This window comes from Dromiciops gliroides, chromosome 6 (genome assembly GCF_019393635.1).
Source record: "Dromiciops gliroides isolate mDroGli1 chromosome 6, mDroGli1.pri, whole genome shotgun sequence".
In the NCBI taxonomy this organism is placed as follows: domain Eukaryota; kingdom Metazoa; phylum Chordata; class Mammalia; order Microbiotheria; family Microbiotheriidae; genus Dromiciops; species Dromiciops gliroides.
In genome coordinates this window covers 122065707-122073154 of record NC_057866.1, presented here as the reverse complement: position 1 = coordinate 122073154, position 7448 = coordinate 122065707, and the positions used below count along the sequence as shown (strand labels likewise).

The following is a 7448-nucleotide window of genomic DNA, read 5'->3' as shown; positions in this document are numbered from 1 at the left end:
AGGATTCAGTGCGCTTTCGAAGCCCTCATGTGATAGATAGGAAGCGCGAGCTTACAGCGACCAGGCTTAGCCGTCGCAACAACTACGCAAAGCGGCCGTAGCAGCCCCTAAAAGCGGAGCTTCGGAGCGCCGGGGCTGCCAGGTTGCCCATTGCGCCCTGGTCGCAACCCGGGTGCGCCGCGAGAGGTGGCAGAACCTGTTGTGGTCCTCGCTGGGTAACCTCTACAGACCCACCCCTTTTTTTTCCTCTTTGGCTGCCTCGAGGCTTGGGGCGGGCAAGCCGTGGCGGGAACTTAGGTAGCCCGGCCTGGGCCGGCGGCCCCAGCAGGAGCAAGTTGAGGGCGGCTCCCGGGGCGGGGCGATGCCAGGCCATCTCCTTCCTTCCCGCCCTTCCTCCTCTCTTCCACCTTAGCCTCGAGAGCCGCGGGGTGGACTCGCTCCATCCGCCCTAGTGGATCGCAGCCTGTGGCGCAGCGGGCCGGCGTGCCCCACCAGCCAGGTAAGGGTGCCGCCGCCCAGGGGGCGGGCCTAGCAAGGTGCGGGGACTGCGGACCGCAAGGAGGCTGGTGGACTTTGGGGAAGGGGTGAAAATGGGCGAGCTGGGAGGTCACCTGTCATAAATCCCTCCGGGGAAATTGTCCCAGAGGAATGGCAGAAAAGGGGCTGGAGGGGATGGCTCCTACTTTTCCCTTCAGAGTAAGGGGAGGTGACTGGGTCTGACCCTTATTCACCAGGTAAGCTGCGCTGGCTCTGTAGAGGAGCGAGGTTCAAATCCTGCGTCGGAAACTACACTTTTGTGACCATTGGCCAGTCGGTTAATCTCTGCGGGCTTCAGTTTCCTCATTTGTAAACCGAGGGGGTTGCCCTAGATGGGGTCCGAGGTCCCTTCGAGCTTCTCGTTTCTTACTTTTGTAGGGTTTCCTCGGGCCGGGAAGGCAGGTTGGCTGGCGGGCAGGCAGGTACCGGTGCGCACTGCAACTTGGTCTAAGCCGGGGGAGTCCCCAATCTCCCAACCAGCTGATTACAGTAGCTGAGTACTTTCCTGCCACTTGTCTTTCTAGTCTTTCCTTTCGAGTTGAGAAGGCACTGCGATCGACAGCCTCACAATTCGGGTGTGCTCTGCATTTCCCAGCAGATAGTCCAGTGGGATCTCCTCCCCTTTTCCTGCTCTTTGGACATTGGGGTGTAACATCAAAAACAAGTAGCCAGGGAAATTGTGGAAGTTCGTCTGAGTGCCTCCCCGGGTCACGTTTTCTCTTCTGCTTGAATCTTGAAAAGTTTAGTTTGGTCTATAAACGAGAAAACTCCCTGGTCTAGGAAATGTGTATCCTAGATTTCCTCATCTCTTTCATGGACAAGTAAAATCTGATGGCATATCAGGTTTCGAACTGTTAACATGCTTTGGAAGCCAGACTAATATTTAATTGGAAGAGTTAATATAAATGTCAGCACAAAACAAGACTGGTGATTAAGAGGGCCCGAGGGCTGACAGTGGGGTGTACGTGCACAGATGAGCCCGGTTTTTCCGATAGAAATGTATATGTTTATTTTCCTCTGGAAATCGTGAGAATCCTTTTTTCTCTTAAGACAAACTCTTTTATATTGTACAGCAAATTAAAGAGCAGTGGGAGAAATACAACGGAGAAACCTCCGTTGTATTTTTAAAGTTTAACAGGTTAGTTTGTGCCATGTGGCATTTATACTGTAATAACAAATAATATGTTTGATTGACAGCTATGATTGAGGATGTAGAAAAGGCTCAAAGTCCCTCTTGTAAGGTTAGATGTGGAAGAGAATGTTTTAGTTAGTTATCTTTTCACAATTCCTATTGTTAAATACGTCTTTCAAAATACAGGAAGCCTTCCCTAATTCCTCTTTTAAAATCCAGTGATTTCCCTCTTTTAAGTTTTATTGTTCAAGCCTGTCGAGTCTTCATGACCCCATAGGGTTGGGGTTTTTTTTTTTTCTTCAGAAATACTGGAGCGTATTGTCGTTTCCTTCTCTAGATCATTTTACAGATGAAGAAACTGAGGCAAACCAGATTAAGTGACTTGCCCAGGGTCACATAGTTAATGATTGAAGCCAGATTTGAAATTCATGAAGATAAATCTTCTTGATTCCAAGCCCATCTACTGTGCCACCTATATGCCCCCTTTTAATTATTTCTTATTTATGCTGTACAGTTATCCCTTCCACACAGGGAGAAGGGGTTAGGGGCTCAGCACCTGAGATCTGGGAAATCTACACAAAATTTTTTGGCCTTCCCTTCCCACAAGAGAAGAAGTCTTAATTTTCTCTTTTTCTTTTGTGGAGCGTTTACGGTACCTTATTGTAAAATTTGGGTTAAGTGTTTAGTCATAGGCTCTGTGTCATCTGTTGGCCTTTGCGTGTTGTCTGCAGCTTCTTCAAAACTCCTGAAAAATTCCCATTTAATATCTTATGCCAAACCAAGATATATCAAAACCACAATGGGGAAACTCTCGATGTGGAAGGGATAATTGTATATAGCTTGCTTTGTATATGTTTGCATATTGTCCCCCCTATAGATGATAAGCTCCTTGAGGTCAGGGACTATTTTTTGCTTCTTTTTGTATCCCCTATGCTTACCACAGTGCCTGGTGCATGGCAGGCCCTTAATAAATGTTTGTTGAATTTACTGAATGAGTGAAAATAGAAGAGTCTGTGCTACTTATATGTATCTGAGTTTGAGCTATCATTTCTTCTTACTAGATAATGAAAAAACATCTGAATTCAAATCATCCTCAGACTGCATTGTGTGGATCTTTTCATCTTTGAGTCTCACTTCTTCCTTATCTAAAAAGCAAAGGTCTTGGATTATATCTGAGGTGTCTAACAGGCATATTGGCTAGAAGCATATTAAAATGTAATTATGAAATATTTTAACAAAATAAATAAAATACAACCAGGCATAGATAACATTAATAAATGGCTTTCTAACATGTGGCCTAGGGCTGGTTTCTATTTGAGTCTGGTACCATTTGTATAGAGGCAGCTAGGTGTCTCAGTGGATAGAGTGCTGGACCTGGAGTCAGGAAGACCTGAGTTCAAATAAAACTTCAATTACTAGCTGTGTGACCCTGGACAAGTCACTTAACCTCTGTTTGCTTCAGTTTCCTCATCTGCAAAATGAGGATCATAATAGCACTACCTCCCAGGTTTGTTGTGAGGATTGATTGAGATAATAATCATAAAGTGCTTAGCACAGTGCCTGGCACATAGTAGGCATTCTACAAATGTTAACTGTTATTAGCTAATATTATTATTTGTATGCCACACACACACACACACACACACACACACAAAACAAATTTTGTTAGAGGCAGCTAGGTGGTACATGGATTATAGTCCTAGACTTAGAGTTAGGATGAGTTCAAATTTGGTCTCAGACAATAGCTGAGTAACCCTAAACCATAAAGTACAATATAAATAAATACAAATACAAAATTTAGATGATTTTTTTTTACCTGTGTGCCACCCGTTGTCCCTTTGTCTAGGGAGAAATAGCTCTTTCCTGGAACAGAGGTGGCTGGTCTAATAACTAAAGAATCCAAAAGTGAAATAGTCTGCCTTAGGAAGTAGTAGTGGGTATTCAATTCAATTCAACATTTATTAAGCGCCAACTATGTGCCAAGCCCTGCACTTGACAACTTCATGCAGTGACTGGCTGACCCCCTTTTTGGTGTGTTTTAGGGAAGAAGAAAACAAGCATTAGGTGCCTACCTATGATGTGTCGGGCATTGAGCTAAGGGCTCTACAAATATCATCTCATTTAATCCTCACAACAAACTTGGGAGGTAGGTGTTATTATGATGTTATTATTACCCCCATTCTACAGTTGAGGAAACTGAGGCAGGCAGCAGTTAAGTGACTTGCCCAGGGTCATACAACTAATGTCTGAGGGCAGATTTGAACTCAGGTCTTCCTGTTTCCAGGCCCACTGCTCTGCCTTTTTTTTGTGTATGTCTGAGATCTCTTCCAGTTCTGTAATTCTATAATTTCTCTCTTTAGAATACATGCAGGCTCCAACATGATGGAAAGGTTGTCAATGTTGGGCTTAGTGCAAAATTATGCACCCTGTGGGTATAAAAAAGTCTTAGTTGATGACATTGTTACATAAAAATCCGTTCTTCTACAATGTGTATAGAGGCAAAATGAAGTAGAGAGCTGAGCCCTGGGATTCCAGTTTTTCACTTGAGCTGGGGTGGAAACTCAGCAGGACCTGTGGGAGTTAGTCAAATGATTGGGGATCAGACCTATGGTACACAAGGACTGGGAACCTTGTATTAAACATTGTAATTATTGGGAATGACTTGAATTGTCAATCCCTACCAAGATTCCAACCAAAGCCAAGGGCCTTTTAAATTCCTGCCTTTCTACCTTCAAAAAAAGCAATTTGGTATCCACCAGCCCTTGTGCTTCTGCATCCTAACTGGGATTCAGATATTCAGATGTGGACTCTAATTCTGACCTTGCTTTTGGTTCTTCCTGAATTTGTTTTGATAGCTCCCCCACATCCCTCCTCACTGAAGGGTTGATTCCTGGGGCTGGGTGTTCATGTATATTTCCACCCTGCCCCACCTCCCTCTGGCCACACCTGTGTTAGCCCTCCCAGGATTTGCATTTATCCCAGAACCCTTTCCCCTGGCCCTGAGATCCTTGGTTCCATCTCCCAGGTAGCATCCTGTCTTTGGCTCTCTTTTCTGAGAGATAAAACATTAGGTTCTCAAATGGAACAGAAGCTCTCAAAGCCAGAGACTATTTAATTTCTGTCTATCTCCAGAGTCTAACCTAGCACCTAGCATAGAGTGCTTAGTTCATAAATGCTTGTTGTATAATTTTTGGCTCCTGAGACTTGTGTGTTGCTTCCCAACCCTATTTCTACTGCCTGCTAACCTTTGCCACCCTGGTCCATCTGTTTGGAGCTGGCGCCACTGTTTAATGGCATTAAACTTATTGTCAGCACAACAAAGAATGCTTTCTAAACCTCACAACTCCACATAAATTTCAGCTGTTATTGGTCAAGAAGGAAAGATGTACATTCCTAGAGTGGTGCGTTCTGCCTTGTAATATACAGAAAATGAAAATTATTTGACTTGGATAAGATGGGAGATTCAGTAAGTGTTACTGTCCTGGAGGGAGATGGGAGCAGGGCTTGATAAAGCTGGGGATGATGATGATAATATAAAATCCTTACATATATCATGTTGAAATAAGTGCCATCAAAAATAGAAACTGAGCTAATATGGATGAGGTGCATTGTTTTGTTCTCAGTTATCAAATGCACTAAAGTCATTTTTCCATGCCTTCCCTTGGGTTGCTACTCCTATTGTGTGGAATGACTTCTCTACTTGCCTCTGTTTATTCAAATGTTCTAAGGTTTGAACCTGGATCCCTCTAAGCCCAGTTCAGAGTCTACCTCTTTCTTGAAGGTTTGAGTAATTTTTCTTTTTGACCATATTAGCTTGCATTGATGTGAATCATTAATGAAATTCTTCTTTGAATTCAAAGACTTAAAAAGGTGCTTTTACAATTTAGCACTTCATTATACTTTTGTAGTATATATTATTTCATGTATGTTACTTCTGTTTTCTCAACAAGACTGTAATCTTCTTGACTGCACAGAGCTTATCATTCTTCTGTGTCATAACAATAACTCTTATTTAACACAGTAGAGAGAGTTCTGGGCCTAGAATCAGGAAGATCTGAGTTCAAATTTGGCTTCAGATGCTTACTAGCTGTGGGACCCTGGGCAAGTCACTTAATCCTCATTGCTCTGCAAACAAACAAACAAACAAACAAACAAAAAACCAACTAGCTTTGGGACCCTGGGAAAATCACTTAACCTTTGTTTGCTTCTGTTTCCTCATTGGTAAAATGCAAATAATAGCTCCTGTTTCCTAGGGTTGTTGTGAGGATGAAATTTGATATTCATTCATTCACTTATTAATTTATTTATCCATTCATTCGTTCATTTACTTACTTTTTTTTTTTTTGCAGGACAATGAGGGTTAAGTGATTTACCCAAGGTCACACAGCTAATAAGTGTCAAGTGTCTGAGGCCAGATTTAAATTCAGGTCCTTCTGAATCCAGGGCTGGTGATTTATCCACTGCGCTAGAAATGTGATATTTATAAAGTGCTTAGCACATAGCACAGTCTGACACATAGTATGTAACACACACACGTATCTATACATGCATATGTATGTATACAAATGCATAAATATCATTATATAAAATAATATTATATATCATTATAAATATTTATAAACAATTTATGTAGTTATATATTTAAATAAGTTTATAGAAATTAATTCACACATTTATAAATAATTATAAATATAGAAAATCATATCTTATATAAAATAGAAGTGTTATAATTAAAACCAATGTATACGTGTTACTTATTATTATTATTATTATTTCTGTAACAGTTTAGAGTTCATAAAAAACTTTCCTTACAACAACCTGGAGAAGTCAGTGGAGCAAGTATTAGTCCTATTTTACAAATAAGGACACTGAAGGTCAGAGAGATGAAGTGACTTGTGTCTTATTACATAGGCCATTCAGTTTCAGATGGGGGGATCTAAACCAGGTTTCTCAGCCTTGAAGTCTGATGTTCTTTCCACCACATCACTGTTTTCTAGTCAGGGATCTAATATTCTTACTTTTCTTTTTTTTGGGGGGGGCAGGGCATTGAGGGTTAAGTGATTTACCCAAGGTCACACAGTAGTAAGTGTCAAGTGTCTGAGGTCAGATTTTAACTCAGGTCCTCCTGACTTCAGGGCCAGTGTTCTATCCACAGTGCTACCTAGCTACCCCCTATTCTTACTTTTTACAGTAGATAAAAATGACATTTTTTCATGAGTGAATACATAGGCTAAATTTTGGCCATCTAGTCTAGCAGGTTTTTAATTTCTAAAGGAAGAATTTTTTTTCATCTCAGGTATAGTAGAGTGAAGAAAGAAATAGAAGATATCTAAAATGCTTCCCACCACAATAAAAAACTGTAAGCCAAAAATTTACACATACAATAAATGCTTTGATGAAACTTAATAACCAACTTACAAAAAGGTATTCTAAAAATGTGTTTGGAATTCAAAATATATTTTCATTTAACAAAAATTTATTTCTTTTTCTCACCTCCAATTTGGAAAAAAAAGAAAAACAAAACCATTATAATAGATATGTATAGTGAAGTGAAGAAAAATAAAATCCTTCATTTTCTGTGCTCAAAAATATCTGTCTTATTTTGCATCCCAAGTTTAACACCTGTTGGTCAGGAGGTAATTAGGATGGTTCATCATCAGTGCTCTGGAATTTGGTTGGTCAGTTTCATTGACAAGAGTTCTAAAATCTTTCAAAGGTGTTTGTTGTTACAATGCTGTTTGTCTTTTCAATGTTTTTGCCTTATAAGTTACTCTCTGGT

General features: G+C 41.0%; 1 protein-coding gene across 1 annotated transcript in view; it reads left to right on the top strand.

Annotated features, from left to right (window-relative positions):
• The first annotated feature begins 420 nt into the window (after window positions 1-420).
• The window catches only part of TEC (tec protein tyrosine kinase), a 122635-nt gene continuing 115607 nt past the window's right edge, over window positions 421-7448 (top strand). The window contains exon 1 of the mRNA XM_043971048.1: window positions 421-499. The gene's annotated coding sequence lies outside the window, so the exon portion shown is untranslated. The remainder of the gene's footprint in view (window positions 500-7448) is intronic.